The 23992-nt window shown below is 32.0% G+C and overlaps 1 protein-coding gene across 1 annotated transcript in view; it reads right to left on the reverse strand.

The window, feature by feature from the left end:
• Positions 1-18831, reverse strand: part of LOC150103426 (docking protein 6-like) — a 92040-nt gene extending 73209 nt beyond the window's left edge. The window contains exon 1 of the mRNA XM_090397564.1: positions 18531-18831. The gene's annotated coding sequence lies outside the window, so the exon portion shown is untranslated. The remainder of the gene's footprint in view (positions 1-18530) is intronic.
• Between the last annotated feature and the right edge of the window lie 5161 nt (positions 18832-23992).

The following is a 23992-nucleotide window of genomic DNA, read 5'->3' on the forward strand; positions in this document are numbered from 1 at the left end:
TTAGGAACTTACAGCAAACTACTATTCGAAAATATTAGCGAATTATCTGCTGCAATAGCTGACCCTACTCTCAATGAAATATTTTCACCAATTTGAGATCGACCTGTATAACACTTCACTTTGGTTTGATACTGCTGTTTACCAAAATCTTCTAGTACTTCTGATGAGTTCTGAAGTGTGCTTTTAGATAACATCTGATCAACCGTGATACCACAGTTACAATCACTAACAGAGTTCTAGAACTGCTTACTCTCCCCTCTGCATATCAATTGTTATTCCTCGCATTCTTCTCTACACTATTGCTGTCCAACACTAGTCGGTAAAACCAGAGTGACAGTTATGTCTGGACATCTTGTGTTGCATAATATCAACACTCAATATGCCACATCTTTAAGTATTATTACCACAGGACGATTACAAGAACTTTCAAAAAACAAAATGTAAAATAATGGGCTATTTGCCGATACACTACTCTGTCCTTAAATCTCAAGCCCTCAGGCATTAAAGTCCCACCCTTTAGGAGTTCACTTACGACAAGGGTATGCTGAGAAGTGTTAATCACCATGAAGGAATTGAGGTAGAACCATTAACTTACACATTATTCTACATATTCCCTAAGAATTATTATACATTTGTGACAACACTGCTGCATCATATGCAATCCTCTGAGAAAAAAATTATTCCCCTTGTTGCACAAACGAGTATTTTTGTTCTGGGTGTTTTTCAGAACTCTTCAGTCCACTCCATCGTATAATTGATTGAAAGCAGCTAACTAATTGGTTAAGTGATTCAAAGCCGTATTCATGGGTGTGCGAATTGTGCTGGTGGCACAGGGTCCCGCAAAGCGCAAAAAATTGAAAAAAGAAAATCAATTAATTTTTTTAATTATTATATAAATTAATATTGTAATTATTATATAGAAAAATATATGTATATAATTTTACAATCAACTATTGTTGTTATAGTAAGCGAAATAAGATCGTAGCGCTAGAGCGGTAATATTTGAAACTACTTTAAGATATATAACAATATCGTACAACACAGTGTTAAATAGGGAAAAGTGCATTTTAAAACAGGTGATTTTAATAATTTTAAGAAGTTTTTTTATTTTAGTTTATGATTTTATGAAAAAGTAAGTATACACACGTACTGTCATGGCAATTTTTTTATGTGACATTACTTGCTTTTTATTGTGCATTACTTGCTACATTACATTCTTAAAAAATATACTTTGTAAACTGGTTTTAAGATATCAGACATCATAATTTTTCTTCAATAGCAGTTTTCAATCTAGATTAGATTTATTTATTTTCTAATATTATCTATTTTAGATATATTTTATTTATCAGGTAAGTAATTTTGTTTTAATTTATTAACTTATTTTATAATTAAATCTATCTCATTTAATTCTAGAGTATGACTAGTCGTGAGAGAGATTATTATGGAAGAAAATCCAAGTGGGCATGAAAAACGAAAGCGAAAACAAGAAAAAGAAGCGGCTGAGGAATGTCAAAGAAATTCACTGTTTAAATTTATGAAGTTGAACTCATATTTGTTCAGATATATCAGTTGATAACGGGAGTTCTGAAACAACTACAAACAGTTCTTCGGCTTCAACATTAATTAATAATGAGAGTTCTGAAATACTCAAAGGAAGCGGAGAACATGACGCGTTTGGTCAAACAATGAGTATTGAAGATCCTAAAAGTGAGACACCAGAGGAAGGTGAACTATCTACTATTGATGATCCAGAAACATGGCCCAAAATTTTGAACAACGCAACACTAACACAAATTGTACAACGTGGTCCACCGTCTCCTCCGACTGAAAATGATTTTCCAAGATGACAAGAAGAGGTGTTTTTTCACAGTTCACTATGTTAGGACAATTGCAAACGGAGGGAAGCAAAACAGAAGATGGCTTGTATATTCAAACTCTTCCAACTCTATTTTTTGTTTTTGTTGCAAATTATTTTCTTCTGATGATAATTTTTTTATCTAATAATGGCTTTTCTGACTGGCGACATGTAAGTGAAAGATTAAAGTCGCACGAACGAAATCCAGTGCATATGAAATGCATGTATTCATGGACACAAATGGAATGTAATTTAAAAAATCACAATACAACTGATCAGGCAAATCAAAATGTCATAAAATTTGAAGCAGAGCGGTTAAGAAATGTTTTAAGACGAATAGTAGCAGCAATTCTTTATTTATCCGACCATAATTTAGCTTTTAGAGGTAATTTTGATACTTTGTACACAGTCCATAATGGTATTTTTTTGGGGGATCACAGAATTAGTTGCAGAATTTGATCCACTTTTAAAATATCATTTAATGCGATGTTCGGGAAAAAAATTATAGGTAAGAAACAAAATTCGTATCTATCACCCATTGTGCAAAATGAATTAATTGTTGATAGAACCAAAATTCAACAAAATATTGTAAATATGATAAGACAGGCAAAGTACTATTCAATAATTCTCAATTGTACTCCTGATGTTAGTCATCAGGAGCAAATTTCAGTAATTTTTAGATTTTTACATATATTTGAAGCAGATATAGAAATTCGTGAACACTTTTTGATGTTTTTAACAACTAATGACACTTACTGGTAAAGGTATATATGAAAATATAAAATTACTTTTGAATAAATTAAATCTTTAATTGTCAGATTGTAGAGGGCAAGGGTATGATAACGGAGCGAATATGAAAGGAGTATATAAGGGAGTCCGTGAAAACGAAAAGGCATTTTATACTCCTTGCGCCTGTCATAATTTAAATTTGATTTTAGGGGATGTCACAAAATCATCAATTATAGCAATAAAATATTTTAATGCTATACAAAAAATATATACGCTATTTGCTGCCTCAACTTCACGGTGGGACATGTTAAAGAAATTTGTTAAACAATTAACTCCAAAACCGTTATGTGATACAAGATGGGAATGTAGAATAGAATCAGTTAGAGCTGTACGTTTTCAAATTCCAGAATTTTTAAATGCACTAAAAGAATTATTTAAAACTGCATCAGATAATACTATCAAAGTAGAAGTGGTTTCAATATATGAACAAATAGATTCATTTGAGTTTATACTAAGCCTTGTAATTTGGTATGAGCTTTTGTCAAAAGTTAATTTTGTAAGTAAAATATTACAAAATGCAAAAATTCCCATAGACTTAGCAACTAAGCACATTAAAGAGTTAGTGCAGTACTTTGAAGAGCAGAGAATATCAGGATTTGATAGCTGTTTTGAGATTGCTAAAGAACTGTCAAATCTATTAGAAATAGAAATTAAATTTAAAGAAAGTCGAGTACGTCGAAGAAAAGTATTTTTTGATTATGAAATGCCTTTGTTATCACACATAGGTGATAACAAAGATAATTTTAGGATAAATTTCTTTTTTGTAATTTTAGGTACTGCTCTACAATCTGTCAAAAAAAGATTTGAATTGTATGAAATTCATGAAAAATCATTTGGATTTCTTTATGATATGAAATTAATAAGAAAAATGTCCGCGCGGTTAGCCTAGTGGCTGTGCGCTTCGCAACCATGTGACTGGCGAAGGAGTGTCCCAAGTTCGATTCCCATCGAAGATGTGAGGAATTTGAGGATCTTCCTCAGCCATAGCTAAGTTAGTCGGTCTTGGGCGCGGGCAGTAGGGTTTTTTCCGCCAGCTTACCTGGCGTTTTTCATGCGGCAAGGAGGCAAACCGGCCCGTGAACACACACGGATCTACAGCCATAAATACTTAATTCCCCAATAGGGATGGGGGGAGAAAAAGGGAGGAAACTCCATACGAATAAATAAATATGAAAATTGACAGAAAATGAATTAAAATTTTGCTGCAAACAGCTGTATCAAAAATTAAATACAGATATTGATGAATCTAAATTTTATTTTATGAATTAATTATTTTTAGAAATATTGTTTCAGAACATGCCACCCATTAATATTTTAAAATTCATAATTGCAAATAATTTGGCGGATATTTATCCAAATATTACTACGACATTTAAAATATTATTGACCAGTCCAGTTACGGTCATTAGCAGAAAGGTCATTTTCCAAATTAAAATTAATAAAATCCTATTTGCGATCTTCAATGTCTCAAGAATTTGTCGTCCCTGGCAATCTATAGAGCATGAAATTGCAAAAAAAAAAATTGAATTTTGATAGCGTTATAAATGATTTTATTGATAAGCGCATTAGGTTAAATAAAATTTAATATATTAAGATTTCTTTTAAATCTTATAAGTTGTTATAAATATATTTCATTCTTTATAGTAAAAATGGACATTTTTTTCATATTTTTATATTATTATTTATATTATTAAATAAATCATTGTTCTGGCGTATTTATATGATAATTACTTACATAATAAAATAATATATCATGTACATACAAACACATTTATTTTTTAACTAATTTTTTCCCTTTACTTAAATTGATGCTAAAGAGCATACTTATTTATGTGCATAAATATTTTTCATATTTGATTTAATTAATTAATTAACAAGATATTCTTCCATTTAAAATTTCTATAAATGTTACTGCTTTCAGGGGCCCCGCTTTTCCATTTCGCACAGGGCCCCGCAAAATGTAGAAACGGGCTTGAAATGATTATACCATTCTAAGCAAAACTGCTGGGATTCTATCATATATAGATATAAATTATTCACTCACTTGATGTGACACGAGAAAAGAATAAATTTCCTTTTACGTTTCATTCATAAATAATGTTGATAACACAATAACATAATCACTAAATTTGATAACACACCGATATTAGCAGTCCATTATGTAGTTCCAAGAAAACAGCACCTAGTACTTTCAATCGTATCTTCATTATATTCTAAAGTTGTTCATAAATAAACTTATATACACCTTCAATATTAGCAACAACAGGTTTCCGATTAATGCGCCATCTCTTACAATAATATGTAATGGGACAAAATTAGGCTTAGCAGATTACTTTCGTTGTAACTAAGGGTTCTTGAAAGTAGAGTAATTACTTACCTAAAACTTCGAAAACTTTACAAGTACAGTCAAAATGCTTTATGAAACGTATCCTAACGTTTGATAAAGCATAATTCACTAATATAAAATAAAATAAACTGGGGCGGTTCGTGGCTTTAAATCGTGGGGTGCTGCAACTTTCGAAACATACATACACACTGTAAGTTCAGTGTATACATGTTTGGACAAAATATCAAAATTACGGTAAAAAAAAAAAAAAAATTAAACATGAAAAAATATTGTTTATTATCGATAAAATTATACAGTTTAGTATAATTCAAATTTACTTTAAAATAAAGTCCATTCCTTTAATTGTAATTAAAGGAATGGATTTACAATTTTTGGACATTACAATTAAATCCTTTAATTGTAATGTCCAAATATTTAAAGAGACGGCGTAAACACGATAAGCACTACGAACACTCTACTATTGGCGACGGACAGTGTCACATTACGCTAATAGCTCGCATCTCACTATGACGTACATATGCTTGCGCGCGTAGCAATATGACACTGTGGTAAACAGATGGATGTTTATTATTTTTTATACAAAATAAGAGAATTGTATAGGATAGTTGATGATAAAATTAAATATTACAAGCAAATATAAATAAATTAATAAATATATTTATATATCGAGTCCGCGCGGTTAGCCTAATGGCTGTGCGCTTCGCAACTATGCCTGAGGAAGGAGTGTCCTAGGTTCGATTCCCGTTGGTGACGTGAGGAGCTGAAGGATCTTCCTCAGCCATAGCCAAGTTAGCCGGTCTTGGGCAGTAGTGTTTTTTCCACCAGTTTATCCTGGGGTTTTTCATCCCGCAAAGCAGAAAAAGCGGCCTTTAGAACTCAACACTACAGCCGGGGGGGGGGGGGGGTTAGAGAGACCACCTTATCCTGTGGTGAATGGTTTGAGGTTCAATGATTAATAAACCCTCAACACCGCAAGGTAAAAGAGGGTATAATGAAGATGTGAAGAGAGATTTATAGATCGAAAAAAATTGGAGGTGCTGCAGTTCCGCAGTGCCTATGCACGAGCCGCCCTTGTTTATTTTAAATAAATCATCCCACTACAAAGCTACAACTTACAGCGTTTCTCGACTGTTTTATCTAGGACAAAATAGCAATATTTCTAAGTAGCGCGCTGTCGGGAAGCACTGTTTCCGAAAAAACAAAGAATAAATAAATAAATCACCTAACGCCTTTTATTCCCTTATAGGAAGAAGGCGAGTCCTTCTAACTCTATCTAGCTTTTGGAGACTGAGAGGGCAGTTCAATCTCCAAAGAATAAACGAGGGGGAAAAAAATGTTTTAAAAACTAGTTGACTCATCACCTTAAATACATCTGATTCATCTGAAATTAAATTACTCAAGTTGAAAATACAATCCAGAAGTAATCGTGGTTCATCATTCCCAGAAATACTGTATTAAAGTTATTAAACAATTTCAAAAATGTTGTTGCAAAAAATCTTAGCATCTAAGGAAATCTAAAATGTCTGCTAACTTTTGCAGTTTGTAAATTTACGGATGCTTAATAACTCTGGCTTAGCCTTCAGCGATCACAGTTTTTATTTAGTATTGCTTCCAAGGAGTCCCACAACACATCCCAACTCATCATCCGTTCAAGGTTGGTACTATCAACGTAAGAAGCATCAATGGAAAAGAAGTGGAACTAGCAGAAGAATTGGATAAGTGCCAGGTCAACATAATAGGCGTGACTGAAACAAGGAAGACAAAAATAGGTGAGATCGATCGTTCTAAGCAACAAATAGAAAATGTTATATTCAGGCAATAACAATCGGAAAGAAGAAGGAGCAACTACAGTACTCGTATTCAACACTAAATACGAGGCTAATCTTCTTGAATGGCAGGCAATATCAAGTAGAGTGATGTGGGCAAATATCAGAACGGGGAACTGGACAATGAGACTTATTGGTGCATATGGTCGCACAGAAGGTTCTACTAAGAAAGAAGTTGAGACATTTTTCGAGGAATTGGAGAAGACAGTTGGCAGAACGAAAGAAGAAACGTTGTTCTTTGTTAGATCTAAACAGTGGAGTAGGAAATTATTACCACACGTAAATATGTCTTGGGAAAATCTGGAGAAAAGTACAAAGCTAATAATAATGGTAAAGTACCTATGGATTTCTGTTCGGAACATAGACTAGCCATTACTATTACATTATGTTGCAACATAAAAATGTGCACAAATTCACATGGAGAGAAGATTCAAGAAATAAGAAATGTCTCTCACTGACTAGATCATTGCTGATAGCGATGTTCTCCCACTGGTTCGTGACACAAGAGGATTTGAAATAAGAAGTGATCATTATTTAATTTTGAGTAAGATAAAATTGAATTTCATATTGAAAGGAAGAGTGCGTAAGAGAGTTTTAAAACGAGTCAAAGTTGAGCAGCTTTAAGAGGTGGACTGTAGACTCAAATACACATACATCATTCAAGAAAAAAATGAAAGAATTTGAAAACAAGAATCAAACCCTCGGAAATTGAGTGGCAAACCCTGAAGAAAAGACTGATTAATTCGGTCAGACAGGCATGTAGTGAGATTTTCTGTAAGGATAGAAAAATCAGAACTCCATGGCGGACACAGGAAGTTAAAGAGGCGGTGAAGGAAAAGAAGAAAGCATATCAAAAGTTCCTGGCAAGTAAGTCAGCTTGAGCTCTTAAAAACTACAGAGAAAAATTTAAAAAAAAAAAAAAGAAAGAAAGAAAGAAAGAAAGATACTGTGTAAAACTAGCTAAATAGAAGTCAGGAGAAGAATTTAGTACGAACATATGTAATAAATATCAGGAAGGTGGCAAAATATTCAGAGTAATTACTTCATGTACTTTTAATGTAATTTCGTTTTCAGAATTTTGTGAAAGGTTGTTGTTGGAATACCTATTCCTGTAAAGTCCATCTTACTGATTTTTCGATTATCTTTAAAACTTACTCTATATAAAGACGGCAGTATCATTGTTTACCCTCGCTGTTCCAGTTCGTGGCTTATTATTAATGGAACGAGCTCTAAATTTTGCCTTCCAGTCGTAATTGAATTCCTGTGAGATTCCTTGTTGCAACGAGACCTAAATTTCCGAACCGCCTGTTCAGAATTCAGCTAAGCTAGCCAGAGAACACAATGGATCTTTTCTTCACCAGTATGGGGTTTATTACCAGGAAAATAAAAGAAAGAAATGAAAATAAATAAATCATTAACAGTTTTATTTAAATTTTGATTAAATTCCCTCTCTTGCATTTTTTCATATTGTTTATATCTTGTATAGAAGTGAAGTTATTGAAAATTAAGACAGCACCGTGTTATATTATGTGAATCCCATCCACCAAAGGTTGTAAACTTATTTCCCATTAGTAGCGTGGTATAAATGAATTAATATGCTTTTTTTTTTCAGGCCTCTAAGAAATAAAGAATTGTATTTTCACATTCCCTTTAGCTAGTAAATGAAATTCATCTATCCCCTAAGGACATTTTAAAATTTATTTTTATATTTAAAGATATTCATAAACATCTCAAATTCGAATCCACTGCCTGTTGGTTGCAAACGGAGATCTTCCTACTAGACCACCCAGGCAAATAGATTGTAAATTGACGTCGCCAAAATCTTTGGAACTGTGTAGATAATATAGATGAGCCGTAGATTGGTAGCTGTTTACTCACCTTTATCTACGCATATAAAATGCAAACTGACAGCTGAATGCATTGCAAAGTTTAAAACACAGTAGTAATCTCTTCGTTTTTGCGATAAAGAAAGGATTAAATCAGGACACGGTGCAGTGTATTACGTGACATTAATTATTCGCCAAATTCTGCTAATATCTACAATAAGAAAAAATTATATATACAGACAATGAATGATGCAAAAAAAATGACTTTCAGCAATTGAATGTCATTGCTACTTCAGCAAGTTAAATTCGACATGCTAATGCTTTCTTTTGTGGCATCTGTTTTTATTTATTCATAATTGGTCTTTGTTGTCTCTTCAAATCATTTATCAAAGATATTAGACAGATAGGAGCACGATTACTCACTTAAACAGGCTGCACATCTTCCTATCTAGGCATCAGTAATTATGCTGGTTTTAATACCAGCATAATCACGTTCTTATAAGTCCACGTCAGTGATAAACGCTACTTCCAATGAATTATATAATCAGATGGATCATTAGATTCTGTCCATTACCGTTTTACACTAAGAAGAAAAGGGTTTCAAAATAATGTCTGTGAAGAATTTGCAAGAGATCTAAAAAGTAAAATAGAAGAAGACAGAATAAAGTTGGGAAAAACCGCTTAGTTTCTAAGGGATGTAAAGGTCGGGTTTTCAGGTGCGTTTCACAAAATACATAAACAGGTTGCAGGCGTAGACTTCTGTGGCTAATTGGTTCAAAAGACATATTTCGGTGATAACACCACGTTTTGTATTATTCAGTTATACAAAATACTGAAATAATAGTTCCCGACGCGTTTCGTAAATCGTAGGATTTACATCTTCAGGGGGTAAATAGTATAACTTAAAGTTTAAACAAGAGAATTAATAAATACAAATCATAACCGTCTGGCTATTCATAAAACTCAAATAACAGAATGCAGATATAAAACGTTATTGACGTTGAACAATACTGGACGATGTCACGTGTTCTTGTTCTCGTTCATACAGTCCGAGCTCAGATTGAGGTAGATTTTTTATTAGAGCTGACCACACTTGATGGAGAATTAAACCTTGATTTTTATTGCATTGCGTTGGGATTTTTAGCATATTAGCAGCTTCTTTAAATTTTCTTATATAACTGTGTTTTCTATGTATGACATCGTAGTTTTTTGTCAGAGTACATCGTGTCCAGTTTACAACATAAAAGTAGCCTTCCTATGGAAAAAATCTCAAGATTCCTACATCCACCAAAACCACCTCATCATCCTCTTAAAAAACCAGGAGTCTACAAAATCCACTGCTCTTGCGGGATTTGCTATAGGACAGACAGGAAGATCTGGAGAAATACGCATGGCTGAACACCAAAAAGAAGTACAATACAAAAGAGAACAAAAAAACGGGTCTTGCTTTCCATACCACTTCCACTGGACACGATGTACTCTGGCAAAAAACGACGATGTCATATATAGAAAACAATAGTTATATAAGAAAATTTAAAGAAGCTGCTAATATGTTCAATGCAATAAAAATCAAGGTTTAATTCTCCATCAAGTGTGGTCAGCTCTAATAAAAAATCTACCTCAATCTGAACTCGGACTGTATGAACAAGAACACGTGACATCGTCCAGCATTGTTCAACGTCAATAATGTTTTATATCTGCATTCTGTTATTTGAGTTTTATGAAGAGCCAGACGGTTATGATTTGTATTTATTAATTCTCTTGTTTAAACTTTAAGTTATACTATTTACCCCCTGAAGATGTAAATCCTACGATTTACGAAACGCGTCGGAAACTATTATTTCAGTATTTTGTATAACTGAATAATACAAAATGTGGTGTAATCACCGAAATATATCTTTTGAACATAAACAGGTATTAAATTCGTTTTATTTGTATGTTCATTTATCCTTCGTATGCAAGTTATTCCCGCGTATCGTCATTTATTATAACTCAGTATTTGGAATTTTTACAAAATTTTTTGTCGCGGATCTCAATTTTCGATTCAATCAGGCCATTTGCTGAGATAAAATTTGCCAAACGTTTTGAAATTATTCAACGCAATAACTCCTGTTCGATGATTAAAAATAAATGAATTTTGGTTACAATAAGACTAATTTTTGGAAGAATTTAGCAATAAAAAAAAAGAAAAAAGGAAAAAAAAAAAATATATATATATATATAGAAACGATAGTAATAATTTCAATTTGGCTGGGGAAAAAAATAGTAAAATTGGATATTTAGAATATCCCGATTAAAATTTATCGTGTCAAACGAATGTCTCACTTTCGTTTCTTGAAGACATGAAATCAAGTACTGTCGACTTATTCATGGAATTATGTACAGAATTAAGTAAAAAAAAAAAAAAAAAAATTACAAAACAAAATCCGATTCCAATAGGGAAGATCATTTAAATAATCTGAAGTGTGCCCATATCAACGTTTCGGAAATCTATCCTTACACATTCTTTGGAGAGTTGAGCGAAAACTAGTATCACTTTCTAGACTAGTCGCATTGTGCCATTATACTGTAACCAAAGTATGTTTTTTTTTCCTTTTGTCCACATACTCTGAATATCAGTTAATACAACACCTTAGAAGCTCAGTCGGTTTCGACGATGCCCTTTGGTTGGAAAGACGTGGGTTTGAATCTCGTGTAGGTCGCAAAAAACGTTTCACCTTCAGTTGAATTAGTCGAGCTCATATAGAAGTAGCAGTTTTTCCTCAAGGAAATTCGGGGGCGAGGGATTTCTCCGCAAAACAGACAAACCGCTCAGAACAACACACGCAATATTTAACATATGGTTTCAAAAACCTGCATGGCATTGTACGCATAAACTGATCAACAGAGACAACAAATATATTGCTAGAGTTCCGTGATGAAATCATTATTTTAAATTTTCGTGAAACAATGAAAAAAAAAATTGATGTCTTGAAATAATGTTTTTTTCCCTTTTTATTCAATGAACAAATAAAAATCTCTTTTTCATTTGTTCATTCTGATTATTCTTTATTTTCGTTTATCTCGTTAAAGTAAATCTCCATAATCTTATAAATGTTCCCTAAGTGTTTTTTTTTTCCTGAGCTGAGAAGGATTCCGTGGCAAAAAAAAAAAAAAGTTTGAGAAAAGCTATCATAGAACATTATATGTGATCAGAACCCATAGAATTAAAATATGTTTAATAACCAACACATTTATTACTAAACATTAACTCCTTACGTTTATACTTCACTTCCTCGTGCTTGCAATTCGTCCTAGCAGCTCAAATTTACATTTGATTCATTGAAACGGAATTCAGTCACACACTTCTTCTTCAGTTTCTGATTCTAATTCTGCCATTAAAAATACTACATTTAAGCAGCGATCTTTCAGATATGTAACTTCTTAAAGCAAACATGAAAAGTGAAGAATTAGATAAAAAAAAGTATAAATAATATAAATACAAAAATCCCTAGTCCACCCACGCTACTAATTACACTATAGATTTACAACCATTCGTGGTTGGGAGTCATATAAAAAACTCAGAAACGAAAAAAAGGGAAAGTAAAAGAATGTATAAATTAAATAAATATATTTCTTAGTGGGATAATAAAGACAGACAAAAAAAAAAAAAAAAAAAGAAGAAGCTAAAGCAGGTGTAACAATAATAATATACGAGGATTTTCAAAACAATATAAAAATTGTTATATGTATCTGAAAATATATTGAGATAGAAATAAAAATTACAAAAACTCTAAATATAATAAATGCCTGAGAAAGGAAAAGGTAAAACAGAAATTGAAGAATTTAAATTAATTATACTATCTGGAGACTTAAATGCAAGAATTAGAAAAAACGTGTTATCGATTCAATAAAATGACTTAATTTGAGCAGATTTAAATTGAGATATAATTTGACTTAATTTGAGATATAATCCATGATAAATATAATCAAAGATATGATATATGATAAATAGTAAAACCAGACGAAATATTGTTGTTATTGCTGGAGAGTTCTGACATTCCACAGACGTAAAAAAGTGACTATGGACTGTTGATAACAAAAATTCGATTGCAACAAATAAATGAAGTGAAAAACAGACGTATGGAAATCCAAGGAAATAAATTTAAGATGAAATTATTACAAGAAAACAGTATAAGAATTCTATACCAAACAAATTTAAAGGAACAATTAGGAAGCTATAGATTTTCATTGGAAAAAATGTAAAATAAATATAAAAAAAGCAACATACGAACATGACAAAAACAGAGCAAACCGGAAATCGTTGTGCACAGAACTATCAAAGGTAAAATAAATAATTAATAAATAAAATAATTGGCATTTACAAGAGAAGATTGATTTAATGAAATACGATGAATATAAAATTATAAAAATGCTCTAAACAACCAAGTAAGACATTTTTTCTAATATTTATCTCATAAAGAAAATATTGGAAAGATTATTCTAAACAATTGGAATATGACTTTTGTTGTTGTATGCCATCCAGTCGTATCCGGTAGTGATCTTGTGAACAAAGGCTCTCCATATCACTCGGTCTCACACTTTTGACATTTCTTTCAGCAGTTATAAATTCAAGTTGGTAACTTCCTTTATGTGGTCTATTCTTTCACTGCCTTCCTCTCCTTCTCGTGTCCTCAGTCTTTCCCAGTATAACTGCCTTTTTCAATGACTCATCTGCCTGCATAATATATCCAAGGTACACTGACTTCTGTTTAGCGATTCATTGCCTCCAAGGAGCATCTGTCTTTTTTTTATATTCTTATTAGTCATTCATAAGGTCCATGGGATTCTTAATAGTCTCCTCCACGTCCATAATTCAAACACATCAATTCCCTTTCTGTCTTTCTTCTTAATGATCCAGCTTTCACACATACATCACTACTGGAAATGCTACTGCTTTAACAGTTCTAAATTTCATACCCTTACATATCTATCATGTATATTTTTTTAGGCTTAACATAGTTTTTTCCCACATAGCTATCTTTCTTTTAATTTCATCTTCGTACTGGCCATCATTTCTTATTCTGGAATCTATTAATCATAACTTCCAACTATTTCTATTTTATCTCCCTCAACTGGAAATACCGAGTCCATCCAAATTGCCAGAAGGCATCACTTATGTTTTTCTCATGTTTAAATTAAGCTCGGCTTTGTTACTTTCCCGCTTAACCAATAGAATCAACCGCTCCAGATCTTCCTTAGTTTGATGAAGGCTGTATCATCTGCATATATTTAGATTATTCATTTTTCTGCAAACTAATCTCAATTCTTGCTGGATCTCCATATGACTTTTTATGGAGGATAGAAAGAAATATTAAGAATAATCCGTAATCAGACAAACAAACACGCAAATATATAAATATGTTTCACCAAATTCCATGAAAGCGAAGAAGAAATGAAAGTGTCAGAAATACTAAGACAATAGAAAACAGTAAAAAATGAAATTAATTAATTAATAAAAGCAATGGAAATAATGGGATTATATGGGGGTAAAAAATAAATGAACGTATGAGTTTAATTACAGCAATCTTTAAGAAAAGACGTATGAAGGATGATTACGATACCATTTTTTAAATGGAATAAAATAAGAAGTTAAAGTTATCGACGAATAAATATGTACTATCTTCAAATTGTGCAGAATTTGAGTCACACCTAAAATTATGACGCACAACAAAGATTCCATTGCAAATTTCTAGTAAAACAAACAACAGAAAACGCAACATGATATAATGAACCGATATTTGTGATTCATTGACTTAGAAAAGGCTTTTGATTGAATAAAATCACAGGATGTTCTGTAATACTAACATCAATAAATATACTACAGCAAATTATCCAAATGATTAAAGATATATACACAAAAATGAATATATGATAAATTTATATCACAATACAAAAATAAATAAATAAATCCTGTAACCTTTAATTCCTTAAAGGGAATAGGGGGAAGTTCCTTTAGCTCCAATTAACTTTTTGAGGATTAGCGGACAGTCTGTCTCCATCCTTCAGTCATCATCACCACTGATAATGAGCTCGAGTCACTGAATCGTGGCTTTCAGGCCAGAGATTAAGGATTACAAGTGCTACCATTCGGTGATCCTAAACTTGATAGGTATATATAATGAAATACTGAAGTTTTATGGCCGATTGTTTTTGAAATAGAAATATGCAGAAAATCCTTATATAGAAAATAATCAGACTAGGATCATTTTTTTTAAGTCAGCCCATCTTTAATTGTATTGTGTATAAAATAATAACAGAATTTAAAATAAAGAAATGAAATGGAATAAAAATAAAAATATAAAATTAATTTAAATTTGGTTGGATATGCAGATAATCTTGGCATTATTTCCAGAAAATGATAACGAAAGGCAATTATTTAAACTTCGAAAGATATACAGCAATTTTAATATGCAAATATCAAAAGAGAAAACCAAAACAATTCTGAAAACCAAAACAATTAATATTACTGGAATTGGAAAAAATATATATATATTATTACAAATAATGGAATTTAAAATACTTAGGAATAATAATTAGCAGTGAAAATACAACGCAAAGAAAAATAATAATCCAACCAGAAATAAAAGAACAATCTCTAAAAGCTGTCAAGAAAATATCACGATAAAAAAAACAGTTGGATATTATTTAGCTTCAATAATACAGAAAAATGAAGATCTAAAACAATATCACGAATTCATAAGTCAGTAGATCGATAAATATTACAGTTAATACAGTTGAAAACATTAATAAAAATAGTTAATAATTAAAATTATTAACTATAAACTGTTTGACAAAATAAAAAAATAAAAAAATAATAAAAACATTATGAAGAATGTCATTTACAATCAATAAATCATGTAGCATTGTGTAGGATAGATGTGTCTTCCTGCGATCAGCCATCAGACTCCATGGGAATCATGTACTACTACTACTAATAATAATAATAAGAAGAGACGACGAAACCAATGCATATAAAATAGTATTAGAATGGGATGAGCACATAAATACAATATACTCAAAAAGAAATATTAAAATTAATATTGAAGAGAAAAAAAATGACGGAAAGACAGTTTATGTTGGAATATTGAAATCCAATAAACTTGAAGCGAAAGATGAAAAAAAGAAGACGAATATTAGGAACGAAGGGATCAACCGGTATTTACTGTTTAGAGACAATATGACCATTCATAAGTTCACAAACAATCTTCTTCTTCTTCTGCAGCTGCTCCCACTTAAGTGGGGTCACTGTTGATAATGAGTCACTTTTGATAAAGTTCACAAACAATAACCATATTTACTTAACTACAGCGAATTGAAACGTCCTCTTAACCTTTCAATGAATATAAGGATTTGGTGAATCAATTGGATAATCAATGTCAACATCGTATTCTTGAGAATAACTCAATATTTATGTGTTTATATGTCAATGTTTGTTTTCTATGATTTCTTTGACAAGCTGAGAAGCTATTATCACGAAATATGGTTTACTGCATTTTATTCAGTAAAATGCCACTGAATTGGCCAATGGCAAATACACATTTATATGATCTCTCCATTCTTTTGAACTTTCGGCGTTTCAGAAAATATTGCCAGAACTGTTTGAAACCGGCATATTAGGTAACTTCCTGTAATAATAATAGTAATAACGATAATAATAGTACAACTACCAGGTTTGTGTATTTACTAGTTCTTGTGTATGTGGGGGGGAATTCCACGTCCAATAAAGGACGCAATGAGGCAATCCGAAACACACACACACACACACACATATATATAAAATCTGACATATGTATATCAAAAACCAGAAAATTATTATTTTTTTTAAAATTAGTTCTATGTATTTAATATGTTTTGCATACATCGATGCATGAGTTGTTTTCATTCTTTAATTTTGGAATAAATGAATGGCTGCCTAATGCTATACTATTCTTTAATATAATTTTTAACTGGGACTATTTATATCTGCCCATCGGAAAAGATGGGCAGACATCTGAAGCTTCATACTTACTTAAGAGTTTATCACTAAAGTCACATTACATATTTTACATCAGGAAAAAGTAACATTTCATGATAGGGAACGGTATTTCTATAATTGTGTCACGTGATAAAACATTTTCTTAGAAGGATTTGAATTTTTCATATTAGAAGCTCAACATCTTACCAAGTCTTCAAAATATTTAAAAAAAAAAAAAATCGTTAAACGTTGTAAACTTTTGAATACGATTAGATTCTAATTAGATTGAAAATCGTTGAATAAGATTAGATTCTAATTAACAATTTATATGAAAGTTTAAAATCGAAGCGTCATTTATAAAAGTTTTATTTCGGCGTTTTTAATTTTCAGGGAGCGGGTCCATGAATTCTAAAAAAAAAAAAAGTGTTACATTACTGGATGATCTCTAAAATGAGTAATGTGCCCGAAAGACAAAATAATCAGTTCCTGTTATTAGATGGGTGCACATCGGCGTACTAATTTCAATATTAATACAATCCTAGGTTCGAGTTCACTCAATGTGTGTGTGTGTGTGTGGGAGGGAGGGAGGGAGATCGTATAACTTTTGGGTTATCAGAGGTAGTTATGACTGCATCAGTGAATAACTTTAGTTGAAGAATAGATATGATAAGCATTTTATGAACAATGGTTAATGTGAGCCGTCTGCGATGAGTTTTTGGAGTCCGTAAGATCAAGAAGTATTTTTGAAAAATAAATTTATTGATATTTACATCTTCATGGCTATATACAAAATCATTTATAAAGGACTAGAGATGGTTTGTATGAGAGTTATCAGGAAAGTTATTTTACCCATACTTAATCGCATCATATGATGAGCGCATTAATTTTTGAAAAGGTAACATTATTATAATCACGATTCTAAATGACATCCTCGAAGCTACTTGGGTAGCTTTTATTTGAAGATCCCGTGGTAATTACTTGTCGATTTATGATCATTTAATCGTATCACATGATGTAATTTCTAGTGTGTCTCATCTATTTATAATTTCTCTATAACGAGTTCACAGGATATTCTTAAGGGCTCTACAGGTGGATTTTGTTGGCTCACTGTAAGCGCATTTTATTCTTTTATTGGTTATTGGAGAAATTTATAATTGTCGTTTTAGTATTTATCAACATTATCTTTACATAAATTTGCTCGAATATGTCATTCGATTATGTAATTCCAAATATGAAACGATTCATTTGTAATCATTAATATAAAAACTGACCTGAATGTGTTCCTGTATAATAATCACAATATTATTCTCATTAATGCTAATTTTCTCAAGGTTCGTTGTCGCTCAACACGATTTCATTTTATTAAATCTGTCTTAATTGCAAATAAAAGGACGGAAATGTGTGTGAAATCAAAGAAACGCATAGCAAGAAGCTAAATATAAACATAGCTATTATCGTTTGTCGTCTGATTTTTAGTATCTATTCGTCTGCTTTGTCTCGATGAGTCTTTGAATTCAGAATATTTGTAATAATAATAATAATAATAATAATAATAATAATGCACAGTGACAGCATTATTACTATTACTACTACTGTTAATAATAATAATAATAATAATCCACTTGAATGTTTAAATGCCTTTCGCATACTTGGATAAAATGAGTTTAATAACTCTGTTTCGTTTATTAAGAAAACGTAACCGTCAAATATTTGTAACATACTTGAAATTTATTTATTACAAACGGATAACAAACTTGCCAGACAATCACGATAATATAATATATGGATAATTTAATTATATATACAAACTAAAATAATACAGATAGATATAAAAATGCACAGAATTATTTACATATTTACGAACTCAATTACGTAAGAATTATATTCCTACCTCTTTATTTTTGTACTTGGAATGCGCTTAGAAAGACGAAGGTAATTTTTCGTTTAGTTTATTGTCCCCATCAAGAAGGTAGCTAATGTCCGAAATCACTAGGCTGTGTCAACACTTCAACAAGTTCACTGTTTGAACTCCTCTACCTGTTGGTATGACAGCGTGCACGAGAATGGGAAGATAGCGAAGAGTCAAGAGAACTGCCAACACCAGCTTTGTCCCGTAACTCTCCCTCTATCGAGGCGTTCTTGGCCGGTCGGGCCAGTTATGCTGTACGGCTACATGAGAACGCCAGAGGAGACTGAAGACGAACGCCACTTATCCACAAGTTACACTGCGATTCCAATGGCGGGACTTTGATAGTGTATAATCAGGCGAAGTTAAATAATATTTATGCCTAGTTTGCTCGCTGTAATGTTATGCGGAAGGATATGTCTTGACTCTAAACTAGGTTCAGTGTGCAGTTTTGTACTAAGTTTTATATTTTAGATAAAAGTTAAAAAAACAAAAAACTGAGGCCAAAAATAAAGAATTGTAGCTTAAGGAAGTCAAGAGGTATTTGGAAATTATGCCTTATGTTTGCAGTCGAATTTAAAAAAAAAAAAAAAAAAAATCAGGTTGAATTTATCGCCTAAACACAAAGTGAGAAGACCGTTCATCTATTTCGGTATTTTGAAAAGTCATTTGGAACCGTATACAAAACTAAATAAAATTAATAATACCGAAACATGAATGAAGACGCTAATACATTTTTTGGCAGCAGATCATTAGACAATAAAGACTGCAATGCAGTCGTTTATGTTATATTATAATAAAGTGAAAAAAGCTGCAGTACTTAGAAATGTTATGTGATTTCAATTATGCTTTAAATGTGACTATTTTCATTGCCAAATTTAGGAATTATTTTCGGTGCAAATCGATTCCAAACAATTACAGTAAATGAGATAGTTACCAATGACAATAAATTAGCTTAAAAAGTCAAAATCGACTCTAGGTTTCTACTGTTGTGATAATGAATGACATCAGTGTAAGAATGCTGTTGTGAAATGATTAAACATTTTAATTATATATTTGGTTTTATCCTTTATCCAAGTGTTAGCAAACAAAGTTTGCGCCTGAAGTACTTTCAGGACTGGGGCAACTCGTGATAAAGGTGGACTAAGCTCTCGTCATTTGCCTTAGTATCTCCCATATTGCAAAGCACATTTCCTTGCGGACATGTATAATGCTATGCCTTAAGTCAGTATTTCCCAACGTTTTTTTTTTATCATGCCCCACCTCAACGCCTCAAAGAGTTTGATGCCTCCCCTCTCTAGCATAATAGTCAGCCATGTTCTGAAAAAGTATAATATAAATATGTACTTTAAATAAAAAAGGAACATAAGTAAAACTGTTTTTAATTTGACTTTCTTCAATGAATATAAGTTTCATATTACACTTTGTATATTATAAAACATAAATCGAACTGAACTCGGGAAAATAAAATCCAAGTTAATGAGCTTGATATCAGCTGCAAAGAGTTTTTATTTGAGGTACTAATTTAGTCATTTTCAATTTCAAATCCCCATGGTTTGCAATATCCAGATGATTTCTTTTTTTTTTTTTTTCAGTAACAAGTCATTTACAGCACTAAAGCCACATTCAACTAAATATGGCGACGGGAAGGGCAACAGTATTTTTTTTTTTTTTGCAAAACTAGTTGAATTTTTGTATTGCGTTTCTATCTCGTCAGAAAGCCATACCATTGTTCCTTTTTATGTTAAATAAATTTCTAATAGACTCATCATTTTGCTTTTCTGGGAGTTCTTCTTGATACTGTATTTATGTTGACTGTATTAATGATGTCAGCTTTTTTTCTTGGAAAGTCAGGGTTGCAACATCAACAATTTATTGCCGACAATGGTGAGTTTTTTGAGTATATCAGTGATGAGGTGACGAATGCAACGTCATTTTCTAATTGTCCCCCAAAATATTCAAATTTCCCCCCTGTGGTGCGTATGCCCCCACGTTGGGAAACACCGTTGGGAAATAATCGGTCTGAGTAGTAACCCTTCCCTTAATCATTAAGGCAAGGGGCCACTACCCAGACCGATTTCGACCTTTATTGAGGTCTCATCAGTGGGAGCCAGACCCAGAGCAGCATAGCCAAGTGAAAAAACGTCCATAAAGATTAAACATTTTTTCAAACTAATATTATTATTACTACTCGACGCCTGTATAGAGAGTCTCATGGACTCACCGCCGAAGATAGATCATTCTACACTACATAAATCCACCGACTACTGCACAGTATTTTTGTCTGTTGACTATATATTTTCTGTGGCCAACTCCTGCTTTATGGGAGAAAAGTCAACAGTTTCCGGGAAGGTGGGGGGAACCATGCTACCACCGTATGAGACTGGTTAACTCACCTTAATTGAAAAAATAAGCGAACCAGATCTTTCTTGTGGCGAAAGACACTTGTTCCATCGTTTGTTCTTTCAACTGCGCTAGGAGACACCAATTTTAGCCAAAATGTTCAAAATTTAATTTTCAACACGTACACTATATTTACCCTAAATTTGTTTTTGTGATTGTAACTTTAATGACCAAAAATAATTGTTAATCCGAACGTGTTATAAATAATACTCTTTACCTTACAGATAATATTCCTATATATCATCGAAAACGTTATCTGGCTAATATACTTGTAGTTTATTAGCTATAACCAATTTCTGGTACTATACTGTGAATGAGTAATCGCGACACTTAATCCAAATTAGGCATGTAAATTTAAACTTGATAAAAATTAAATAAAAATTTAACCTATGTTCTTCTATCGTCCGAAGTGTAAGGAACGCAAATCCTTACAATTTTTAGTTGGAGGAAGAAAGAAAGAAAAAAACCCTTCTAAATCACTGTTTTCATCCAATAGAATTTTTTTTTTCTTCGCCGAATAGATGCTCCACACTTCCATGAGGACTATCTGGTCACAATTTGAAACCCATCGTGGACGACGACAAAATAACTAAAATCCGTAGGGTTTTACTGAAAATTTTACTTCCTACAAATGGTAGTTGACACACACATATTGCAGCAAAGCATATGAGAATTACTATGCCGACATACGAGGCGATTGGGCATATAAGACAGCCGCTACTCCGCGCTCGATCAACATGTTTAATTTGTACTGCACACGATTTATAAGAGGCCATAAGTTTTAGGCTTACCGTAACAATTTCTTACACATTACTTTTACTTGAATGTAGGCATAGCAATCACCTCAGGTATTTTCTTTGTTATAATTTATGAATAATGTCTTTCAGTACGAGATAATCGGTAAAATTGTTACGTTTATTATCATTATTACCTGCTAGTCTTCGGTTACACATAGTGTAAATCATGTGATCATGATCACTAGGAAAGTTTCTTCAAGATTAAAATGAAAAAACTACATGCTTCCGCTACTTAATACATTTATTAAATACAAATAATTATATACAAAATATATATGTTACTATATCAGCATATTAACAAGACAAAAGCTTATTAGAACAGAGTATATGAGTCTAACACAATACCACTACATAGTACATGCAGATTTTATACCCGGAATATCCAACAACTCCTAGTTTCAGGTGTTTTTTTTTTTTTTTTTTTTTTTTTAATTCAAAACGTCGATTATGTAGTTGGCCTAAATTCACGACAATAATATTCTCAAACAGTTGATCGGCTTAGTTGGAATTAATGTCTATGAAGGCAGTAACTGTTGTTTGTAAATCTTAATTAAAAGCTTCATTGACTTGAGAACTTATAGGCATTGGAGTTGTCTTGACATTGCATTACTTGAAAGGTGTAAAGGCTGCTCAAAAAGCCCGTATGTTCGTCTTTTATTACTACTTTTGATTAAGGTTTCACTGGTTTGACAGCTGTTTCTTGTCCTTTTAAAGTTGTTTCTGTCTAGTCTCTAACGAGAATGAACAGTCTAAACAGCTGTCAGGCCAGTGAAACCTTAATTAAAAGCAGTAATAATAATAATAATAAAAAAGCGAACATACGGGATCTTGGACAGATTTCGTATCTTTTAAGTAATGCCATAACATGGTTACTTCGATGCCGAAGATTGTATTCTAAACTCTCACGTAAATTTTGAAGCTTTTAGATAATTTTCAAATATTCAGTTCTGAAATAGCTATCTATTTATGCTTTCTTTCATTTAATAAATATGCCAATGTTAGACAAATATGTATTCTCCGTGAGAATGTTTCTTTCAAATGATTACTTTGAACCTATTGAATGGGGGAGGGGAGGGTTAGAATGTAACGACAAACAGTGAATGGATTTTCAGGACATCTACTTTTTCTCGATATATAAATATACTGTATTTATTAATTTATTTATATTTGCTTGTAATATTTAATTTTATCATTAACAATCCTATACAATTCTCTTATTTTGTATAAAAAATAATAAAAATCCATCTTGTAGCACTTAGGAGGGCGAAGGGCGCTAACAGCACGGTGTTTTCCAGTGTCATATTGCTACTCGCGCAAGCATATGCACGTCTTAGTGAGATGCGAGCTATTAGCATAAAGCTGCACTGTCCGTCGCGCAGTTCCACTGCTGCTTATATGCAGTTTGCTCCAGTACGGAGTGATCGTGGTGCTTATCGTGTTTACTCCATCTATTTAAATATTTGGACATTACAATTAAAGACATAACATTTGTTATAGTTTTCATTATAGAACATTATTAGGATTATGATAATGGATTTTATTTTTAAGTAATTTTGAATTATACCAAACTGTATAATTTTATCGATAATAAACTATATTTTTTCATGTTTTTTTTTCTTATTTTTTTTTAATTTTTACCATAATTTTGATATTTTATCTAAACACGTATACATTGTACTTACAATGTGTATGTATATTTCGAAAGTTGTAGCATCCCCACGATTTCAAGCTACGAGCCGCTACTGTCTATACTTTTAATAATAACTCTCAATAGTTTAGTTTTTCGCATTTCACGTCTCTTATTAGATACCTTATAGTTATTCCCATACTTCATAGGATTTAAGGAGAGAATTCTCTGCTTAAATCCTACTTAAGTTCGTTGGAGTGCAGATGCGCTATCCATTCTGCCAACCAAGCCAGCTAATTCTCAATAAATGAGTATAAAGTGATTCATTTCAAAACGAGCATTTGAACTTAGGGCCGTGTTTGACTTATATTTTCAGACAGTTTATCTTTTGTTTGTACCATATAGTGTAGTAAGTCGAATAGTTGGGCTACTAAAACGACTCGATGGATTTTAGAAAAGGTTTTAAAGACCAAATTAAATTAAATTTCACCCAGATCTATTCATTTTACACGATTCCAAAATGTTTTAACCAAGTTTACCAGTAAAAATAATCTGAATAAAACCAAAATTCAGGTGATCTCACATATTTTAGTAAACACTCTAGATAGAAAATTTTAATA

Source organism: Typopeltis vanoorti, chromosome 9 (genome assembly GCF_054136105.1).
Source record: "Typopeltis vanoorti isolate ZY-2024b chromosome 9, IOZ_Tvanoo_1.0, whole genome shotgun sequence".
NCBI classification, from domain to species: domain Eukaryota; kingdom Metazoa; phylum Arthropoda; class Arachnida; order Uropygi; family Thelyphonidae; genus Typopeltis; species Typopeltis vanoorti.